This window comes from Ischnura elegans, chromosome 13 (genome assembly GCF_921293095.1).
Source record: "Ischnura elegans chromosome 13, ioIscEleg1.1, whole genome shotgun sequence".
NCBI lineage: Eukaryota > Metazoa > Arthropoda > Insecta > Odonata > Coenagrionidae > Ischnura > Ischnura elegans.
In genome coordinates, this window is record NC_060258.1 from 4641726 (window position 1) to 4666609 (window position 24884).

Genomic DNA, 24884 nt, shown 5'->3' on the forward strand with positions numbered 1-24884 from the left:
AGACATGGTTCCTATGCCTATGCAGCCGGAGTGCTGTAAAAACGAATTTATCTTCGCGTTGATTGCTTAGGTTGGTTGTTAGGAAAATAGGCTTTCGACTCAGTTGCACACACATGAGAGTGTTTCCACCTTCATCAAACTAATCATTACAGCCAAAGATCATAACCCGAGTTGAGGAAATTTTTTTTCATAGACTGCGCTCTTCAGTGAATGGATATGAGAATCTCATATTTTGGTTAAACCAGAGGAATATTTTGCGGAGAATATGTTATTCAAACGGTACTGACTCGTAGCAACATTTGAGTAACATATATATCATAAAATAAATTTTTTATATTCATCTAAGCGACACTTATATGTTAGTTTAGAAGAAGTGTTCTCCACTATCTGATAGATATGAAAATAATGGGAAAGAAAGGAATTCCCAAGTTGTAATTAAACAAATGAATGCAGTGCTGTAGTTGGGTCGTAACGGCGTACTCCTAAAATCAAAACTCTCTATAAGTGTGCCGGTTAAAATACCTTCACCGCCGGATGTATAATGCATGTTCAGCTGTTGGAATTTTTGTTGAGAACCGCCTCATTTCTTTTCCTACAGAAGCACTTGCGGTCGGACTTACTTATAGGTTAGTTTAGATGCAGTGTACTCCACTATCTGATGCATTCACTTTGATCTGACTTTTCCGCCGCGTTTCTTCATATAAGTCTCGGCTTCCGGGCGTTCCTCCGCGTGGACAACTCAACGCCGGAACGCTGTAACAACGAAATGTTTTTCGAGTGTGTTGGAAATTTTTTCAATGTCGAACGGAGGTATTCATGATCAATTACTGCCTGTGTTCGCAATTGCATTGTGATTACCTATGCTCGTGGAGAATTTCATGAACTTGACTTCCTAAATAAGGAAATAAAACATGGTTCCTTACACCTATGCAGCCTGAATGCTGTAAAAACGAAATTTTTGTCGCGTGGGTAGGGGATTTTTTCAGAGTCGAACCGAGATCTTCAGGGTCATAAACCGCGAGTGCTCGCAAGTATATTGTGATTTCCTATGACCGTACAAAATTTTATGAACCTGAATTCCTATATAAGGAAATGAGTCATGGTTCCTTGTACTGATGAGGCCGGAGCGCGGTAAAAACGAAATTTTTTATCGCGTTCGTTGGAAATTTTTTCAGAGTTGCTCCGCGTGGACAACTCAACGCGGATGCATGCGCGGAGATTCATACGATGCATTATGAAATGCATATTTCTGAATTTTCTTTGTATCTCTCGCAGCACGTTACGTGTATTCTAGGTTTATTTTCCAGATTGCCTCCACGAGCAGTCTGCAAGTTTTGCCTTTGTACGAATGTGGAAGTAAAATTTCTTTATACCTATACGTAAATTTTTATGACCTTGTGGTGTGCATGTGGAAATGCTGCATATTGGTGATTAGCCACCCCTTGCCAAACACCTAAGGGGTGGTTCGCAGGGTATTATGTCCATGTAGATGGTTCGAAAGCAGTGGCGGATATAGAAAAAAATGAAGGGGGGGCGCAAAAGATATCTTGAGCTACCTTTACTTATATCGTAATAAAAAATTAATCAAGCCACGTGCGAAATTGAATAAAGTTTTATTTAAACTCATTATACACGTATAGAAGTCAATATCTTACGATACAAAAAAGTTACAACTGTGATTCAACAATGTTCGGCAATGTGAGCGACCTCGCAAAGGGGGGCGCGCGCCCCCTGCGCTGTTCCCCCCATCTGTATTTCCCCCCCCCCATCTGTATCAGCGTCTGTTCAAAAGACGACTGTCTCTTCATATTCATGGAATTATCTGAACACACTGCAAGGCAACTAAGCTGTTAGTAAATCTTATCGCTGCCGCTATAGTCTTTCATGGAATGATAAAAAATGACAATCGAAATATATCTGTTCTAAACTCTATCACTCGAATTTTATCATGTAGATGTAGACGTTTCGAAAGACGACTTTCTATTCATTTTCAGGGGATTATCTGAATGCACTTAAAGGCAAATAAGCTGTTAGAAAGGCCTATCGCTTCCGTTATAGTCTTCCATAGAACGAAAAAAAATTAGAATCTTAATCGGTCCGTTCTAAATTCCATCACTGCAATTCTTTCAGTTTATATTATTCAGATTCAGAAGATCCCCTGAAGATAGAGAGAAAATCTGATGCCACTGCAAGGCAACTAACCTATTGTTGAGTCTTATCGCTAACCTCATACAGAACCAAATACATTCTGTATCCATCTTTTCTTCTTCAAAGACATCTTGAGCTACCTCACTTTTGTCGGGATGAAAAATAATTAAGTCACTTGCAAAGTTTAAGAAAGTTTAATTTAAACTGATAATACGCATATGCAAGGCATCTACATCTACTTACATAATACCCTAACAGCCACCTATAGGGTGTTTGGCAGGGGGTGACCAATCACCAACATGCAGCATGCAAGAGGACCGCCACATGCACACCGCACGGTCATAGAAATATTACGCATACCAGAAGAATATACATGCTGATTCATAAAAAAATTCATTCACTTGCTATTGGTGCTGGAAGGGTGCTCAGGACGCGAACGTATTGCCACGCAAAGAAAACTTTTGGTCGGTGCAATATTTATACGGAAATTTGGTAATTCTTAATTCGTTGGTGGTAGCCTTCTAATGATATTTGAGACTGAAGTCGATCACTTCCTGATAAAAATTAAATCAGATGTTATTTTGCCTAACGTAATTACCATTCGATGATTTTGTGACTTTAACCATGGATTAATTACTTTACGACGTTCAGATCTTTACAATAAAAACCTATATATGTCTGCTAATTTGAAATCTCTATGGATGTAATAAATCTATATGGGTTTACATTTCTATCTCAAATCCTCTTCTATTCTACTTTCTAGTATAATTTCACAAACATTAGCTTTCACCTGACGAAGAGGATATTCGTCCGATGTTCATCAAACTTTTTTTCTTTCATTACTTCATCTACAACTTCATAATACCTTCTTCTTGCATGCTGCATGTTGGTGATTTTTCACCCCCTGCCAAGCACCCTAGAGGTGCCTCGCAAGGTACTATGTAGGTAATACCTTGCAAGTCACGTCTAAGGTGTTTTGCAGGGGGTGATCGAGCAGCTTGGAAGAGGACCGCCACATACACACTGTACGGTCGTGGAAATATTATGCTTATTAGAAATAAAGTCGTGCTCATTCATGCAAAGACAAAACTAGCAAACGGTTATGTATTGCCATAAGAATCCATGCAAGGTTATATGAATGGATAGATAATATTATTCTCCTTCGTAGATTCCATGTAGTTGCGATTATGGCAGATGGCCCCTGTATTTTTATCCACAACTTCTCTCAATTGTGTAGTTGTTGACAGGACAAAAGAAGGAATGAATGGAGGGGAGGTGAAGAGGAGAGCAAGGCCTTTCCAATGCTTTCATAGTTTCTCTCATCTACATCTACATTTACATAATAGCGTGCGAGCCACCTCAAGGGTGTTTGATAGGGGGTGATCAATCACCAGCATGCGGCATGCATTTGGACTCCCACATGCACACCACACGATGCAAAAAGCGTCACTAACAAATCATACTACCATATGCTGTTAGAAATAATAATAAAATTAAGAAACATGCATTATGTTTTACATAGATGAATAAAATATCCCTCAGAAAGCAATAAATTACACCATTTTGAACCATTTATCTTTAAAATTCCGCAACTCATTAACCTCGCACTTACCGCTTATCCTGGTGAGTATTCCCTCCCACTACACATCTTGGTATTAGTTGTACCCCCAGTCTTAATTTATATTTGCACCCTTGTAATTCAGTAGGCTACACTACAATCCATACAATATATTTATGAATTCTATCGCTGCCGTTATAATCTCTTATTGATCGTGGGAAAAAAGACATTCTGAACCTGTCTGTTCTACAGTCTATCTCTCTTATTTTATTTATGTCATCTGATCCTCCGTAGCATGTTGCCGTCCGTAAAATATGGTTAATTTGGTTAAAAAAGACACTGAAAGAAGACGCTTACTCGATTCTCCGTTGCGGAGCAAATTCTTTCCGTGATCGCTAATTGAACGTATTTTGTCTATGGAGACGGTGGTATATCGATTCGCTGAATTTCTGACTTTACGCATGTTTTCAGGGGCAGAACGAGGATTTTTCGGGGGGGGGGGGGACAGGCAAGGCCTTATCCAGGATTTTTTGTCAGGGGGGGTCAAAGGAATACCTCGTAATACAAAAGGAACGCAATGTTAATGGGAACTTATTAAAAAACTTGCATATTTTTAAGTGTCAGGGGGGGCACATGCCCCCGTGTATTCCCACCCCTAGATCCGCCTATGCATGTTGAAATAGCAAATGTATTGAATCTATGGCTATTTTTTCCATCCCAAGGAAGAAAGTGAATTAATGGGATATTAAAATATATGTATGTCCCACATTGCCTTTAAACGGGTAAGTACAGCATCGAGAGGAGACATAAACATCTAAACAATAGACACAGGAGCAATGAAGATACAATGACGCATATTATAGTTGTCGTGAACTGTATACTGTAGCACTTACAAGGAATATGTCGTTTTAATGAAGAAATTTTAATTTATTTACGATAAAAATGTTACTCAAATGTTGCTAATTGTAATAGTCAATACCGTATGAATAACACATTCTCCGCAAAATACTCCTCTGGTTTAACCCATTTACGGCCAAAGGTGCGAAAACGCACCATTTTTTTATTAGTTCGTGAAAAAATATTTACACCGTTATTTAATAGTTTTTCCATGGTAAATTAGCCTTTAGATGGTAAACTTATTTTTAAATCCATTTTCTTTAATAATTTTGACGTGATTATTTAGTTATAATTTTTCAAGTTTACTAAATTTCTAGCTCATCGAGGGCTATCTCTACTTAATATTTATTTACGAGTGCACTAAGAATATTTATGAATCCTAATACTAGTATTATAAGTGTACTAATAATGCTTAATTACTCAGATTTTTTTAAACTAAATAATATATTTAGAGATGTTCAATTTTGACACTTGTATATAATGGTGCGTTTTCGCACCTTTGGCGTTATGGGGTATGGCGGATTAGGACTGAGGCACCGTACCGAGAGACAAATGTAGCAAACCTTGGTCACTAATATTGTACGCCGCCCTGTAAGTGTTCGGTGAATCAATTTTATCCCTGCTGGGTTGTAAATATCATAAAATGTACTTTCTTATCTTATTGGTCTCACAGCTGTCGTCTTCTAAAATTTGGCTTCTTTTAGCAGTTGTGTACTAATGAGCAGCTCGATTCCCCGCCACGAGACCTATCGGTTTTCAACTGTGTGTAATGTACTGTTTCTCAAACAGCGCTGGTCATTCAAAAACGGATCACTGCTATGTATAGTTCAATGGATTTTACCTTCAAACACTAGAAGAAAGCTTCAAGAAGTTAGTCTCATTGGTCTGTTCGCATTCGTTAGGTATGACGGGTGTAAATGGGTGATTCTACATCTTCAATATCAACGTTTCAGGCGACGTAGGAGTGAAAAAAATTATCTTTTTAATTTCATCAAATTTTCCGAGACTACTGTAGGTGGATAATAAAAGATGGTGTATGTCCACCCAATATATCCTGACCACTTTAGAGGAAACCCTGGATTCTGTGAATGACGCCACGGATGTTGTCTAAATACCGCCAGACGTTAAGAACTTGACTGATGAAGAAGACGTCGATTGTAACATTTGAACTGCGAAGCCGATTAACAATGACATCGCGGTAACATTGCAAACGCATCGAGGCGATGGCATAGTGGAGCACCGGCTGAGTGCGCAAGAAGAAGAAGGAAAGCCATCAGAGAACCAAAAAAGATATCCAGTCATCTGATAAAAGGCACTAATTTTCCAAAATGGAAAAAGGATATTGATGCTAAGTTGTTGTGTCGTCCAATATCAAAAGAGAAGGAGTATGACGAAAAAATAAGACGTGAATTTGGAGGTATGTCTCCATCTGACATTTTCCTCCGATTTCTTGATGACGAGGTTTGGGAGGGAATGGTATATTTTTCAAAAAAAGGAATATATATTACTTATAGCAGTAGGCATCAGTTACAATTAGTATTGTAGACTTGAGAAGTGTCTTGAGATTTTGATTCTCTCTAGGTATCATGTGCTCCTGCAGCAGGACTTGTCTAAAGATATTATAAAGATAAATGGGTTGAATTAGTTCATCAAACTATGAGTAGAAAGAGATAAAGGAAAATATCCACCTTTTCTCTCGACAAAACGGACAAATATGCAAAGCTGAGACCAATATTTACTATGCTGAATGCTAATTTTTTGCAGTTTAGAATTTTTTCTCATAGCCCTCCTATGGATGAGCAAACGGTTCCGTATTTAGGACGCCACTCAGCGAAAATGCTGATACAAAATAAACCGGTTTGATTAGGGTTCAAATTAGGGTGCCTTTGCTCTTTACCTCATCCAATTTGTCTTCGTATGCAGGGGCTAAATCAATCAAACTCTAATGGAGTGAAGGTAGGATTAGGAGCTATCGTTGTTTCACATCTCTTGAAAATAATTCCCGATATTACTCGGCATCGGTTATTTATTGAAAACTTCTCTTATACATGCTCCTTGTTCCAATTTGCAACTTGAACCACTCGGGTAACTGGAAAGTGCCCGCTTGAAGACTAAAGCTTTTGGAAAAAACCTCCGAAAATTGATCATGCTTTTGACGAGGAATCTGAATTGTTCGCGGTCAAACGGAATGAAACCTCTGTTGCAATTGTGGCCAGCAACAAATAGCCAATTTACCATTTGAAAGAAAAGGCATAACTATTCCCCAGCTTTTGCCATTCCAATAATCCCACTGGTGGATTATCCATCACGATAATGCAGACGCGAATTATAGAATCAAAATCAGAGGGAAAAAGTGGTGGTGGACATTGTTTACCAATTTACTGGAAAGTGTGTTAACTAATTCATTGAAATTCTATAGGAGGGCCAGTTGGCTCAAAATGTCTCCAATTGATTTCTCAAAGATCATATGACGCGCTAACGTCAATCAAAGGTGACCGATTCAGTTATGGCAATCACTAAGAAATACATGCAGAAGGACCATCAAATCCGAAAAAAAGACAAACCTTCTCTTAATTCCTTACTAGCAGACACTAAAGAAGTTAATGTAGGTCATATTATCGAGAAAAAGGTAACAAGGAAAGGTGTAGGTAATGTAATAGGCACAATGTATATTTTTGGGTAAAATGTAATGTGCCCTTATATTCAAACAATTTTCATTTATAAATGGGATTTGTTAGAGTATGAACGGTTACTTAATGATCTTAAATACTAAATTATGCGTTTATATGTGTTTATAAATTAAAAAGGTGGAAAAGAAAAAGATTTTAGTTTTTCACGGTATGTTAACCGAAGTACCCACATTCCGCCAAAGGTGCGAAAACGCACCATTATTTTTTTGGTATAAATAAATTTTTTAGAGCCCCAAATTTTTCAAAATTTCTTTTCTAGTATCTATTAAGACTAAATATGATGATAAATTCAAATATTTCTACCGAATATTACCCTTGGCCGTTAATGGGTTAACCTAAATATGAGATTTGAGATTCTCATATCCATTTAATGAAGAGCGCAGTCTATGAAAAAATATTCTCTCAACTCGGGTTATGATCTTCGGCTAGTATGATTAGTTTGATAAGGGTGGGAAGACTCCCATTTCTGTGCGACGGAGTCGGAAGCCTATTTTCCTTACTAGTGAGACCTGGAAGTGCAAGCTCTTTGCTTTATTTTTCTGCACTTTTTATATAAATTCAAGGAAAAAATATCCTACTCTAATATTATGTATCTGGTGCCCTCAAGTGATTTCGAAGAATTGCATTACAAGATCGCTCCCTGAGTTTGCGGATTGAGACGCGATCGGGCGATATGGATGTTAATGGGGGTCTGCTTCTGATTACGCGGCCCCCTCCGCCATGATGGCCACCCTCAGTCCACACTAACCAGATAAGAGCGAAGCGATTGGGATGATAGCAATTAGGAGACGCAGCATCCCTACGCTTTATCTCAATGGAGTTCTTGATGAGTCAAATCTCGCGTCTGCACTCATCACGGCTGGCCAATGGTCGTCCCTGCCACGATGAAGTTCTTCGTTCTACAATCGGCCTCGTAGGTGGCACGGAAATTCTCAATTTGAAGTCTATAGGTTACGCGATACATTAACACGATTGATCTAATGCCTGTATGTATGAAAGCAAGAATGAACGCCAAAATTAAACCATGTGATCATGTGATATCCTTTTGTGCGAATGCATGAATAGGAAATGGAATCTTTTGCTGCATGATTAATGCATTAGTACATGTTGCATTCCAGTCCATGGGCGAACTCAGCGAGGGAAGGAGGTGGGGGAGCAAAAACCTCAAAAGTCTTTCAGGAAAATCAGTACTGAATTTAAATGAAAGTGTTCAACGAGTTCTCTTTAAACCCGCGAAAAATAATATGAATGGTATAAGAAATGCAACTAAAATAAAACTATTTTTTCAAATGTCAAAACTTGACCTGCCCCCCCTGCCTCAGTTATGAACCTGGGTACGCCCTTGTTCCAGTCCACAAAAATCATTCACGCAAACAAATTCACCAAACTCGTACTTTAAATCCATCTTGTAAACAGACCTTTGTACCTTGTAAACAGGCCAAGATATTTGTTCACTTACTTTTTACTTCCGTTAGGTAGTATTTTATATTAATTTAATTTAATATTTAAAGTGAATTGATAACATAACTGCGGAGTATTTCTTAACCCATTTCTTTGTATGTGAGTAGAGAAAAAGAAGTCTATTTTGCTGAATTATGACCAAGTTACGAACACCATGATCTTTAAATAAGCTTCTTCATTTTGAATCTGGAGTCAATTCAATCACACACTCGCGACCACAAATTAAATGTTTCTTTCTCGAGTTTTTGGCCGGCCATCCGGAAGGGGAGGCGGATAAAGGTTTTTTTCCGTTATTACATTATGAAGAAGGTGAAATTAACCTCTCCGCCCATAAGCGTTTCAAGTCAGCTTCGGAGCAAGCAGTGGTGGGTTAATTACAGACATTTGGAATTGTTAGCCATCAATTCCAGCAATATGGACACTTCCGCATCAAATTACTCATTTATATATAATCTTCCCTCTTTTGTTCGTAAAGTTTTTAAAAATCAACTATTTTAAAATGCTTAATACTGATGTACTATGTGAAAAACATAGTTTAGCGGAAAAACAAAAAAATAGAATGTACAAAGTTATAAAATACGTACTTACATTACAAAATAAGGAAGAATACAGGGATGTTGATCTACAAAAAATATTGGAGGACCCAAACCGGGGATCTTGCCCCGGGAAATTTTAAAAGTAGTGAGTTTTAAGTCTTTTAAGAATTTAAGAAGAGTCACATGATCAACATAAGAACCCTGATAACTCAAATCTCGATCTCTGGACACTCTGGGGAAAATCGACAAGCCTGACACATTTTTTTCTCAACGCATAACGAATTTTTCGAGGGGGCTCCGGCCTACTATGGTCCCATGGAGTCGGCGCCTTGGAAGAATATAATATAACAATGGAAAACCAATAAAAACGACGATAAATATTAATTAAAATCTTTCGCGCCGGAACCTCGTTGAGGTAAATTCTTTCACGATATGAGTCCCTTGAAAATATTTATCCCTCCCATGTAGGAAGCTCTCTTACATGGACGAGAGGCAGAAGTTCGCAGCCGTCCCAAGGCAAGGACCCAACGCAGCGGGACGCATATACCTTTCCCCGGCCGCTGAAGGAGAAAGTTAAAGAAGGATTACAAGACTTCTTCACGGCGTGAGTCCATGATCAACTGACTGAAACAGCCATGTTTTATATGATCATAAATTTGTTGTTACCATAGATTTTAAAACGTATAAAGTGAATTCCCTCTGTTTTTCTGAGCAAGAAGCGAAGAACTGCGAAACGAAGTTGTAGCATTCATATTTACGGATTTAGCATATTTATATTCCATATCGGCTAATATAAAACTGAATGGTTATCAGTTAACACCAGAACTCCGATTAGAATTTCCATCTGATGAGCGAAAAAAGAAGAATTCATTCCCAACTTAAGATTTATAAGATAAGCAACAAATATTTAAAAAAAAAACACTGCAAATAGCATTGAATGACGTCCTGGAGGGGATGGGATAGGGTCGACCTAAGCAGCCGAGGAAGGGCATTGGCCCCATTGGCTAAACTGCGTCTATAGGGTCGAACAAGCAGACATAGGGCCAGGGGTGCCGACTTAGAAAAAATATTGTGGGGGCCCAATCCGGGGATATTGCCCCGGGAAATTTTATTAGTAGTGAGTTCTAAGTTTTTTAAGCATTTTAGATGAGTCATATGAACAATATTAGAACCCTGATAACTCAAATCACGATAACTGGACACTCCGGGGAAAATCGACAAGCCTGACACATTTTATCCTCACACCAATAACGAATTTTTGAAGGGGGCTCGGGCCCCCTCAGGTCCCATGGAGTCGGCGCCACTGCATAGGGCTGTTGGAGTGTTTGGCAGGGGGTGATCAATCAACAGCATGCGGAATGAAATAGTATTCCCTCATGCACACCACACAGTCCAAATAGCGTCACGGACACTAACAAATTTCAATGACACATTCATGCAAAGGGAACATTTGCGATGTATCTCATTACGGTTATATGCCGAAAAAGCTGTAACAAACAAAACATACTGATGGAAATAATATAAGAAAAAATTCAGAAACACTCATTAAGTTATACGTATCTTAATAAGCTACAATAAATCTACATCTACATAATACCTGCGAGCTACCTCTAGGGTGTTTGGCAGGGGATGATTAATAACCAGAATTCAATTGGATTCCCACATGCACACCACATGGTACATAAAACATGACGCATAATGCTACAAATTATGTAACCACATGCTGTTGGAAATAATAACAAAATTAAAGGTATAAATAAGTTAGTAGAGTAAACTAAATGTCATCAAATCTGTTTGTGAGTTCTTATGCTACCGTTATATTCCCTTATTTATGGTGGAAAAAAAAGACATTCTGAATCTGGCTTTTCTACAGTATATCTCTCTTATTTTATTTATATGATCTGATGTACCTACCGTAGTATGTTAGCGTTCATAAGATATGGCATATTCTCCTGAATTTATGGAAGAGTATGAGTATATTTTCAATCAACGTTCTGACAGGGGTTTCCATCCGTGTTTACCTAATAATGTTGCGTTGGAAAATTGATGTCGTAAAAAGGCGGGGCAAGATATGTGACCTCTTCTTGTAAGAATCTTTTAGTAGAAATTCTTCATGGCTTGCTGATTAAAATCCTCTCTCGCATTTTATCATTCAATAATACCAATTTTATTTCAAGTTTATTCTCATGCCCAGACTATAGTAATGCGCGCATAACTTTATGCTCTGCTCAGCAATTATAATCCTTTGATTACAGTCAGTGGCGGATCAAGGATGGGGGCAAGGGGGGGTGGAGATTACGATTCTATCAGGTGTAAATTGGATACCCAAGGGGTACAGGCCCCCTACAACCGGGGATGCCAACTTAGGAAAAATATTGGGGGGGGGGGGGCAAACCGGGGATCTTGCCCCGGGAATTTCTGTAAGTTTGGTAAGGAGCTTTAAGATTTTTAAGCATTTTAGAAGAGTCATATGATCAAAATTTGAACCCTGATAACTCAAATCACGATATCTGGACACTCCGGGAAAAATTCACAAGCCTGAAACATTTTTCCTCACACCCTTGAAGAATTTTTGAGGGGGCTCGGGCCCCCTCAGGCCCCATGAGGTCGGCGCCACTGCCTGTAACATCTCTGTATCTATCACTCGATTGTAGAATACCAACAGCGAGTGAACATTTTTCTACCAAGTAGTATGTCCTACTAAGTAATTTAGAGCTAATTTGCATTTCAATTCCTTAAAGTCGGTAAATATGAAGGAAAATATAAAAAAATACTTCTATACAAAGTAATAACTTCAAATGTGTGTTTTGACCAAATGGGGGGACCTTCCCCCTTACCCCCCGTTGATCCGGAACTGAATATAGCCTCCCAATATTTCATATTATGGATTTAATTTTTTTCACCGAAATGGGATCGATGAACATCTATTTTTATTTTATTATTAATAGCTCTCCGTCTTTCTCCGCATCTATTTACATTAATTGATATCATTCTCCCGTGATATACCCCCTATAACCTCTGCTGTGAGCTTCTTCTGAGAGAAATTAAATTTCAAGACTTCTCATTATAAATAAATGAATACATTCTACTCTCTCATAATTATATTGGCATTTACCTATATCCGCCAATAAACTTAGCAGCACAATATAACACGTAGTTTTAATATTTACTGAATAGAGCTAATTATAACAAAAGTAAAGGAAACACTTTTTGGAAAATGCGGTGTGCATTGAGAATACAAATTATTATTGAATAATATGAGCTATTCAAGAAAACTGAAGACGCATTTGTATACACGAAAAATGAAGACATGTTTACTTCGGAGATTAAAAAAATTATGGATCATGCACGAACGATTACCGTGGACCGAAGCATGTAGGAATTTATGAATCATATTAGAATAGGTTATATTTTCAGTTCATGCATTCGCACATGTTGGGCATAACATGACCCATTTTGGCGTTCATTCTGAATGTCATACGTACCGACATTTACTATTGCGTGTTAATGTGTCGGATAACCAAGACTTTAGACTTCCAGTTTATATAACCGCTCCACTTACAAGGCCGATTCCAAAACGAAGAACTTCATCGTGGCAGTGACGACCACTGGCCAGCCGTGATGAGTGCAGACGCGAGATTTGACTCATCAAGAACTCTATTGAGATAAAGCGTAGGAATGCTGCCTCTCCTAAATGCTATCATCCTAAATGCTAGGGTTATATCTGGTTAATGTGGACTGAGGGTGGCCATCATGGCGGAGGGGGGCGGGTATTCGGAGGCAGACCCTTATCGCCCGATCGCGTCTCAATCCGCAACCTTAGGGAGCGATCCTCCCACTCAAATGCTTTGTACTCACTTGAGGGCACCAGATACAGAATATAAAATTATGGCATTTACTCCTTGAAATATTACGGAAAAGCGGGGACATAGGAAGTAGAAGTAAATAGCTTGTACCTCCAATTATCTTGTGCTTGGTAAATATGAGTACTTTGAACTCAAATCGATGGATTATATACATCTTTGTTTTAATTCTAAGACAACGAGTAAAATACCAATGCAGCACATTGGTGGAAGCGTTCCCACCTTCGTGCAACTAATGATTATAACCAAACGTGATAACCTGAGATGAGGAAATTTTGTTACATTATATGTACGCTTTTCAGTAAATGGATATGAGATCCTCAAATCTCAAATTTTTATTTAAGTATTTTGAGGTGAATTTGTTACTCATACATTACTGTTTTCAACATACCTACCAGTGACATTATTTATCGTAGAATAGATTTTATTTCGGCATCGAGTCTTCGAATTGATTTTCCGCTGCTTTACTGGACAAAAGACATTCGGCTGGTGGTCAAAAAAACATTATACTCTGCAAGGGACAATGTTGATAGCGTTCACTTTATGTGCGTCGCCGTGATTGATAGGGAAGTGTGGTCAGAGAGATAAGAGTAATCTCACACTTGCACGTCATAACGGGCGAATAAACTAGAAAAAGCATAGAAAGAACTTGTTCTACTCTACACCTCGTCTCCATCCCCTCCTTCTTTTGTACCACTAACAATAATACTACGAAGAGAGCTGATGTATCTATTTATTCCCTGTATCGGCCATTTTCTTGTCATCGCCGTAACATTGAAACTACGGAGAGAATTTACACACGAAACAAAAAAAGCGGTGGATGAACATTGGACGAATACTCTTTTTGTCGAGCAAAGAAAAATGTTTGCGAGACAATACTCCGGAGAGAGAACTGATGATGAATCAAAATACGCCAGTGGGGCAACCGGGAATTTCGTTCGGGGGGTCCAAAACCAGGGTGGAAATTTTTTTTATAATGAGTGTAGCGGGTAGATGGTATTAAAAAAAATCTTTACACATTTAATTATCGAATGAAACTTCTTCAGTCATATAATTTGTTTGTAAATGAAAGATTTTTCGATGTTTTGTTTTCCTTTACGAAGGGAAGTCATTGGGTTTTAATATTTGGGGGGGTCAAGGCCCCTTCTCTTGCTACGCCGCTATCATTTGCTTATCATCGCAGTTGCTTGGAAACAGGGAAGTGAATTGGCATACGAAACCAAAATAAAATAAAGAGGTTAATGAATAATGGAGGAATATCATCTTAGTCAAGCAAAAGAATATGCTGGTCAAGAAATCAGATTAGGATAGAATTTAGGATAGAAAGATATGCTATCAAGGATTTACTAAATAGACAGAAATTTAAAATCGGAGGTAATTCATAGTTTTTGAAAGCGAACTCCTGAACGCTGTAAAGTAAATAGGCCGTGTGAAGACCACAGAAAATCATTAAAGGGTGTTTATCACAGATTGAGTAGTACCAGATTTTATGTAAATAAAGACGTGGTCGTTAACTCATTTCCAATTTCATTAGCAGGGTCCTACCAAGGAATTAATAATTCCTAACCCTTCGTTTAAACATTGCTAACTAGTAGTTTTATTGTTTGCATAATAGCATGTTCGTGTCCTGAATACTATCCCAGTTTCTGCTCAGAGCGCTCATCACTGTCCAGTGTGTTTGGCCTGTGTCTGGCGAAAGACTGCGTTTCATTTCAAAGCTAGGATGAGTGCTGCTTGCCTCGTGTGGAACCACCCCTTGCACTTATAGGGGGCGCGCAACCCCCTCTAGTGGGGCCACCCGCATTGCCTAACATTGCTGAATCACCAATGTAACTTTTTATTATCATATTATGGCATTGTCTTGTGTATGTGTATGGTCAGTTTAAATAAAACTTTCTTAGACTTCATAAGTGACTTAATTATTTGTTTTTACTATTAAAGGAGGCAATTGCTCAAGATATCTCTTACACCTCCCCCTTGAGTTTTTTTCTCTGCCAAGCAACTGCCATGGGCAGCAATGGCTGGGACGAGGATGGGCACAAAACCATGAAATTCACTTGTTAGTTAATATACAAGTCCTCAAACTCGCGTGGCAAGGCGCGATTCGGAGTCCCATTTAAAATCCCAAAACTACTGTGAAAAGGTAGGATCTAGGGGGGAGGAAGGGGGCGACTACTCCCCCCCAAGACCGTGAAAAAAATATGCAAGATTTTTAATATGGTTCCGTTATCATTGCGTTCGTTTTGTGATACGGGTTATCCTTGTGCCCCCCGTAACAAAATCCTGGATCCCGCCGTGTGAAATTAAGAAAAATCCTTAGTAATTAAATTAAACGAGTGTGGATGAGTTGCAACAACGAATTCAAAAACTATTAGAGAGAAAGAATATTGCTTTGCAATGAGACTAATCTGTGTCCCACGAATCAAGGCACGGGAATGAAGAGCCTTTATCCACTCGAATACCATGTGGCATTTGGTACGGAGGGATCAGTGGTGCCGACTCAAAAAAAATATTGCCGGGTGCCAAACCGGGGACCTTGCCCCGGTTAATTTTATAAGTAGTGAGTTTGATGTTTTTTAAGCATTTTAGAAGTCATATGATCAATATTAGAACTCTGATAACTGGAATGCCGATATCTGGACATTCCGGGGAAAATTGACAAGCCTGACACATTTTTCCTCACATCTGTAACGAATTTTTGTGGGGGCTCGGGCCCCGTCAGGCCCCATGGAGTGGGCGCCACTGGGAGGGATCACACGTGCGAAGTCATGATGCGAGAAATCTTTACATGTGAACATCTCTCGAACCCGGGCCTATGTGGAAGAGAGCCGTGACCCATTTTATACTTTACATATAAAGTTTCAGAAATTGATATCGACATGTCAATGTCATTTTGAACATTTGCTAAAGAAAACTCTAATCCTATCTTGATTTCATCCAGATATATTTTCAAACGACCGAATTGTTGACTCAATTCTTTTCCTGAAGTTTTATTGCCATGTTGTTGTAACCTTCCAAGATATCAGATCCCTAACATCACTCTCGCGATTTTTCCTGTAAGTAAATTCAGCTTGGAACAATAGAACAAATATGAACACGCAATGAGTTTTCCTCGAGATTGACGCAATTAATTGTATTATTAAAGTCACCAATTCCACACCTTTTATTACGAGAAATAATGGTATTTTAGATATCTACGTTTAGAAGTGTTTCCTTTATTTTCGTCTCATAATCCAGTATTCATTAATTTGACCGAAAGCGAAGGAATTTTCGCGTCGTCTTAGAAAAAATTGTCTTTAAATTTGCGATGTAAATTTGGCTTATGGTCCACACTACGATCGTGAAGAGATCCCCTTCCTAACTCGTTTGAGATATCGGAAACACTGCAATTTCTTTATATCAACTCATCTCGAATTTGGTCGCACTCCACTGTGATGCGTTGATTTCGTCTCGCAGTCCCACCTCGTACGAGTACCACACTTAAGTGACGTATTCCAAGTGCGATCTTTCTATAATCAGGTTATTCTCCATTGCCAAGAAGCTTTGCTTCCTTGTTAATGCTTATTCTTCCGTCATCCACCAAGGAAGTCGTTGTCGTGATTGACGAGTTATGCATTCTAACGAATAAATGAGAATCACAATAAAGATGTGATGGAATCAGTGAACCGAATCACCCAATTGATTTGATTCATTAAGCCCAAATCTTAAGGCCGTTTTACACGGTACACGCTGACGTACGTGTGAAGGCGCAATCAAAATTGCGTCGTGTAAAGCGGTGAATTGCTAGAACACATGCGAGAATGCGTGGATGCGAGAAGGCAAAATAGCCCCTGTTCTAATTTCGGTCATGCATTCGCACAATTCCACGCCATTTTAGAAATTAATGCAGCTCTAACCTGCGCAATTCCGTGTACCGTGTAAAACGGCCTTTAGAGAAGAACTAAGATTGTGAGAGGGGAGGCAAGAATGTAAGGAGAAGGAGTGGTTCGCGTTTGCTGGCCCCGCTTGCAGCAAACAGACCGCTTTTGTGAGAAACTGCGTCGTCGCCGTTCCCACGCTCCGATCCAATGGAGTGGGGATGGCGTGGAAGGGGTTGGGGTGGGGAGATGCTCGTGACCCTGACTGACATGCTTGTGAGTCATCCCAACGAAGACGGAGAGGGACTTGGTTTCGACAGAGGAGTGGGGAGGTATTCATGAAGAAGGGGTGGGGATAGACTTCGAATTTGGTGATTTAGTTCACGTATATGGCGCTGGGAACTGTATGAAAAGATTTTAACTAAAAAAAATCCTTTCGTTAATATTGCGATGACACTAATTACTGCTCTATTTTTGGAAGTGTGTGGACTTCGAACATAAATTGATTGAACTCCCATCTGAAATAATGGTGACGTCCATGGCCAGGGGTGGATCCAAGATTTCTTTCTGAGGGGGGGCAGAAGCGAAGTCGTAGGTCTGTGGGAGGGTGAGCTAAGCCGAGGTGGGGGAAATTTGAATTCGCCCGCTATCTAGTGGAATCTTCTTGAAACTTGTCCTGACTAGCGCGCTAGCGCCAAAATTAGCTCATTTCCTGCTCATCGCTCGCGTTGTCATCTTCGAAAGAGCCGTCTTCTTCTGAAGTTTTAATAGCATTCCTCTCGCTGGGCTCTTCATCTTCCATCGCAATCAGGGCTTGTGGGAGTGTGCATTCCAACCTGAGTAAGTTCAAGTAATCATATGTATGTTACTGTTTTGATGGAGTGAAGTTTTAATCAGACGTCGTATAACTAAGTTTTTGGCGCCACTACTCTTGCTCCAGGAGAGTTAGAATGATTGTGCTCTGCCCGGGTACTTGCTCCAAATGATTTTTTGTCCGCAATGGGAGAAGATCTTTTTGTTTGCTAATTTATCTCTTTTTTGATTTATGTTTGATTGTGTTATGGCTTCGTGTGCATTTACTGCGTGCTTGCTTTCACTGTTGAATTCTGTCTTGTGTTAGAATACGTAGTTTGCAAGGGCCTCAGTTTACGAAATATAGAGCGTGTGCTTCTCGTTTAAGCCAGATAGATCAGTTATGTCGGGTGATACTCAACTATAATGTCTTCGGCTTGATCACTCCTTTTGTCGTTTCACTATCACTGGAAATACGTCGCGATTATTTCATTAACGATTTGAATGGTCATGATTTATGTTATATTTAGTTATACAGAGTAATGGCGAAGGCCTGAGGTATGCGTTTATGAATTTCAAAAGTGAATTGGTTAATTTTCAATAGTGGGTAGCCGTAAGTACGTAGTAGTGGATATGGTGCTTACATAGAATTCAATGGAAATGAAAAACGCATGTCTTGTTACTTGTCGGTGCCGATTTATGTTGGTGTTAGCTATTCGCCGGCATTTTAGTAATACATTCCTGCCTCTGTTTAATTTCTATGTGGTGATGTATCACTGAAGGAAACCACATCTGTGTCTATACACGTAGTTTCATTTGTTTATCAACACGGCGTCACCTTATTTTGTCAATCGAGCTTGTTTCTAGTCTTCGTCGAGAGCTATGATTGCGATGTTTTTCCTAGAGTACAAATTAGAAATTTTCAGGAATTACGCAGAGCAATACTACATAAAACTTGACCGGAGTCTAGGAATCGTGAATAGTGTGGGCCATGTTCCAAATGTAGGCAATTGTTATTAAGATTTGGTCTCGTGTGTATGACGTTAACACTAAGGTGCATATTTTGTTCTTTTCTCATGGAATTATTGTGAACTTTATCATACTCAAGGCAACTATTTGTTTCGTACGCTAGTATAACCCTTATATTTTTATTCGTGATGATGTATTATCAGCTATTCATTCGTATTTCAATGATGAAATAATGAAAATGGTTTACGTTAGTCTCATAATATCTAAGAAGTTCGACATAATATTTTGGAGGATAAACATTGCCTGACGGTTCTATTTGTACTACTTTTCCTACGATATCAAGGGTTGTTGCATTTAAAATTTGTAGTCGTCTCATAGTTATGAATAATTCTTGAAATTAGTAGTGCGTAATTCAATGCGTTAATCAACCATAACTCCTATAGGAATTTATTCATTGTTTGTAAAATGTCTTGCTGGGAATAGTTACGAGATTTAAATCTGTTTTTTTATGTAGCTGCCGTTAAGTAGTCACCACATTACTTCGAGGCATGTGAAATAAGTAATGGGACAAAGAATTCCTTGTGGATTTCTCGTTTGTATGACCCATGTAATGAGTGTTTCTGTTATTTGCTTGTGCCTGAACTTAAAGGCTTCTAGGAGTCGTGAACAAACGTATTCTTGCCATTGATTAGATGTTTTGTTTCGGCTTATTATTCTTCTTCTAGAGTGCTTCTGTTATTGACCTTCATTGACGAATATGATCGTAATTGGTGAAGTAATTTGATGTGGTAAGGATCTGTCTGTTGTAGTTCCAACGTGTTCAGTTGATGTTTCGTAGGCAGTTGGAAGGTTTGATTTTTCTGAGCTGCGAGCAACTCTAGCTTCGTACTTATGAATGCTATACTAGTTAATATTTGACAGCTGTTCAACTTCATGGTTTCCAACAAATGAATCGCGGTTATTTTATGTTTGTATTTGGGAAGGGAGTGATTTTATGATTGTTACAATTTTCCTCGGTACAATTTTATCTCTTGGTGAACCGTGTTTCGTCCGTAATCTTTTGGTTTTCAGGACCTAGGCGTAATTAACGCTGGAGGTCTGGATTTTTATATTTTACGATTGTATTACGTTTGTTACACTGTTTCTATTTAGTCGTGTCATCATTCCAGCCTGTTTTTACGAACTATTTCAATCGATTTTCGCCCGTATTAAGACAGTATTCTAGTTTTAATATACCGTGTGCTACAATGATTTGTTGATGGGGTAAAAGTTTTCGTATCATGATGAAATTATAGGACTTCATGAGTAGGCAGTCGTGTGTATCATCAATCTGCTATTATTTTATGCTGGAAATTTTGTCTCCTCTGTGATAATATGAAAATGCTTAAAATTTTGTCTCCTCTGTTATATTAAGGAAATGGTTTAAATTTTGTCTCCGATATTGGGCCGTAATAAACTCTAGAGTCTGCTTAGATTCGAAAAATGGCATTATCTCTTTCCAGCGGTGTAAATAACCAATTTATGATCATAGCTGCACACAAGTTAAATTCGTTACATGATGATCCAAACCTTTTTTTGCCTAGATGAAATTGTACTCTATGGTTTATTTCAACGTAACAATTTGTCCCACCATTGGACGAGAGCACATTACTTAGACGTATCTGAAATTGATATGAGGAGAGATACTGCCTTTGTGAATGTTTTTTGATACACCATTTTATTAATATATGGTGACCTTCTTTCCTCTTCAGGATTCTCTCGTGGTGACTGAGCTGTGGATATCTAGCCATACCATCCTGCTTTAACTTAGCTGCCTTGAGCTGAACCTCCACAATCTCCAAGTGTGTATCCTTATCAATTTCTTATGATTTTGTTTTTTGTGTCTCAGTGCATGGAATTGGTTGATTTTTTCGTCTTAGTTCCTTTGTAGAAGTAGAACATCTTACCTACGTGGTGCCCTTAACGTTTGATGGGGGAAATGTTGCAGTATGTTGATGTTGCCTTGTGAATGTTTTGGTGTAAATTGCTTCTCTTTTCTCTCTCTTGGTGAAGTTAACTGATTTATTAATGCAAATAAATGCAGTTGAAATCCAATTTAATTATACACATTTAAACAGCATATAAATGCTGTCACTTATCAGGGTGGGAGGTTGGAAGTTAGTATATTGTTGCAATTGTGTTCTCTTGTATTATGATGCTTGTGACAGGCAGTTGAGGATCTCATTGGAAATTTCTCTCATCTGTAGATCGGCCATTAAATAGTGTGATGCATCATTCGAAGCCACATGTAAGAAGTTCGATGCAGATAGTTTGTCACTACCGAACCAGTTACAATTAAATTCATTTGTTGGATGTGAAAGTGGTAGACGTTTATTAAAATTTTGACAGTGATTGAGGTTAAATTATTTACATCATATGTTATTTATTTTGTAAGTAATTGAATAGATAGGTATTCTTTACCCCGCTTTTAAATGATGGTTGGAATTCTGGCTTGGAGTTCATATGCCAAATTGTTTGCTTACATTTTGATTTAATTTTTATATTGTAATAATGGCTATAGGGGAAAATGGTTAAAATAAATGCATGGGTGGAGGCAAGAGAGATTGCTACAGTGTTTTTTATGGTAGGAACATGAAAAATATGAAAATGATTCCATTGTTCATAAATGCAAAAGTTGAGGCAAGAACTGTATGCTTAGTTTGAACAGATGTAATTTATGTTCGTGATCATTGTAATGCAATATCGCAATATCCATCAATTGGATGTTATTGAATTGACTAAGTTTTATGTGATTGTCAATATTTAGTCTTTAATCCAATTATTTTGTTTTTAAAGTTATCAATCATTTCTTAATTCTTAGGTTAGTTATGTAGAAATAAAAAATTTCAGTATTATTGAAGCCAAAGATAGCAACTCTACAAGGGATCATATTAAAATTCCATTACTAATGGATTATTAGTGCGATAAAATTCTGTTCCTTAAATACTTAAATGTATGTGGTGTGCCGAAATTTTGACTATTGAGATATGACATTTAATATATCAGAATACTTGTTAGATTTTCGAGGGCTTGTGGTTTTATTTGTGTGTAAGGAAGCGTGTTCAGAGTCTAATTATGTCATTTAGTCTCATATGTGAGTTAAAAATCTGTTGTTATAAGTACAAAAAAATATTTTCTCAGTTTTTTTTAATACTAAGGTGAGTATTTAACTGTTTTGTAGTGGAGGTATTGTGATCGTCTGCATTCATAGACAACTGTTGGTTTCATACAATAGGATAGCCTATGAAGTTTGATCCATGGCAATTTATTATCAGCTTTCCTGTTTGTTAGCGGTTATATAAAAAGCATTTTTTTGGAAGTGATTCCTTTTATGTCTGCTTAGATCTTCGTTTTTTTACTAAGATTTATATTTTATATATACCATGGCCATCATTTTTTCCCATAATGTATTATCTTGTGGTTTGCAGAACTTCAGCATAGTTAATGTTGGAAGGTAATAATGGTATTTAATAGTCCTACTTACAGTATTTCATTGAATATAGTCCCCCCCCCTAGTTTTGAGGCTTGAGTTATAGGGAAAAAAAAGAAAAATAAAGGTTTGAAAATAGTCCCCTCATTATTTTTACCATGGGTATTTTTGGAAAAAAAAGGTGGGACTATATTCATTCAAATACAGTATATTATAATTTGCCGTTGTGCTATTTAGTCGTGTCTTCATTTCTGTTTGTTTTTTATTGAGGATTTTAATGATTTTTGCTAGTTTTATGTCAGTACTTTAGTTTTCATGTACCATGTGCTATGATGACCTCTTGATGGGGTGAAAGTTTTCGTATCATAATGAAATATTGGAAGTCAAGAGTAGGGTTCATGTGTACCATCAATCAGCTATCATATTTTGTGGGCATATTAAACTCTTCTGTGATAATATGAAAATGTTTTAAATATATTTGTCAATATTGGTCAGTCAGTGATTTGCTGTAAGTGTTCTGTGTAGATTCAAAATAAGGTATTAATTGTTGCCTGTGGTGTTACCCATTTTTCATTAGGATGGAATCGCTGAAATGAAAATTTTTTCCGTAATAATCCTAACGTTATTCCTTAGAATTATTACTGCAATGACTATTTGTCTGCCCTGATAACATTGCTATCTAGATTTCATCTTAACTTTCCAATTTGTCTCGCCATAGGATGACAACATGTTACACAGTTGAAGCTGTATGAACTGTTTTTGTATGGTGAGGAAAGGTACTGCCAACGTGTTTATTTGTGATACTCTGTTGTATGAATACACGGTTGCTTTCTTTCCTTTTCAGGATTCTGTCCTGGTGATTGAGCTGTGAAGATCTAGCCATCCCATTCTGCACAAACTTAGCTTCCCTGGACTGAACCTCCACAATCTCCAAGTGAGTATCATTATCAATTTATTATGAGTATGGTTTTTGTGTTATAAGGTATGGAACTGTTTATTAGCACTCATTATTTGTCTTGGTTTTTATTTAAATAGTAAGTCTTACCAGATCGGTGCCTATTATGTTCGTTGGGGAAAATGTTAAAGAATAATAATGTTGACTTCTTAATTTTTTAGTGTGGATGGCTTCTATTCTAACTCTCTCTTGGCCAAATTCATTGCATTAATAATGGGAGAAAAATTCATCCAAAGTCTAGATTATTTAAATGCCACCATCACATTGTGGCTTTGACTAATCGCAGTGGCAAGATGGAAGTCCAATGTAAGGTTGCGATAATGTTTATAAGAATAATGGTGCTTATGACTGCAAGTTGATTAGCTGGGTGGAAAATTTCTCCCATCTATATAATGTTCATTCAGAAGTTTGATGGACTAATGGAAGCTCTTGTGACAAATGTGATGTGGATTTTTTGTGTCCTCCAATATAGATAGTTTTGAATTCATGTGGGAGGTGAAAGTAATAGAAATGAGTTCTACATTTGAAAGTGGTTTAGTATAAATAGTTGACTGTTGATTATTTTACCTCCGCAATTACAATCTCCATGTGAGTATCATTATCAATTTATTATGAATATGGTTTTTGTGTTGCAGTGTATGGCACTGGTTAATTGCACTTATTGTTTTGCCTTGAGTTTCATTAGAAGATTAAGTCTTAGCTTCGTGTTTGCTTTAATTTTTGGCAATCGAAATGCTAGAGTGTATTGAGGTGGCCTGATGAATGTTTCGGTTTGAGAATGATTTCTGTTCTTTCTCTTTGCCAAGTTCATTGAATTAATAATGGAAAAAATCCACCATGCGTTGTTTAAATGTCATAATTAGGTATATTAAAGCATTTTTTGCCATATAGAGTGATTTAAAGACTATTGCGTAGTTGCAATTTGTTCACAATGATGATGGGGCTGGTGACAGGCAGTTAAGTAGCTTAGTAACTGACAGGGATACTCTTTGTAAGTGTCGTCAAGAAAGAAGATGAAAACTTTTTTATTTGAAAGGAATACTGTTGAAGGGTTAGTTCAAGGGTTTTGTCCATATATGCCCTGGTTTGAGAGAAAAAAGCATGAAAAATATGGTTACGTTGAATTAAAAGAAAAAATTTGCCTTTAAGGTCGATTTGGCCTAGTGGTGGCATTTCGCGTTTTTGTTTTGAAAGGCCAGGGTTTGAGATGGTAATATTTTTCTAGTCTGCCACTTTATCTTTTTTTGTATTATATTCCATCTTCAGATATGTTGATTACAGATGTTTTGCATTTTTATGAATTAAATGAACATTCATGTCACTTGTTAACCCTATCTTTGAATTACTCACCCCGTCACCAAGATTTATCCAAGCGGGAGTGATAACGTTGTGTAGCTCGCATCAAAGTATAGGGAACTCATTTCCAAACCAAATATTTAGAACATACATTCTGTGTTAGAAAATTTCTCGGGTTCCTCCTGAGGGAAGATTTTTACCCATCTACCTATATGATCAAGGTTGAGCATTCCAAGTTATAATCATTGCTATTGCTGTTTTTACATTTGTTTCTGTCCAGTGGTCTATTTAACTTGGGAATTGTTTGGAAATGCCCTTTTAACTTTATTTATGTTGCTTAATAACTTTTCCCCTTGTATTTTGTTTCCAAGAACCTATTGAAGCGGATTGGAT

At 37.8% G+C, this 24884-nt stretch overlaps 1 long non-coding RNA gene across 1 annotated transcript; it reads left to right on the forward strand.

Moving 5' to 3' along the window:
• The first annotated feature begins 17635 nt into the window (after nt 1-17635).
• LOC124170214 lies at nt 17636-23674 on the forward strand. The gene is made up of 4 exons (XR_006867373.1): nt 17636-17850; nt 20523-20612; nt 23085-23174; nt 23357-23674. It is a non-coding gene; the product is annotated as an uncharacterized LOC124170214 (long non-coding RNA).
• The last annotated feature ends 1210 nt before the right edge of the window (nt 23675-24884 follow it).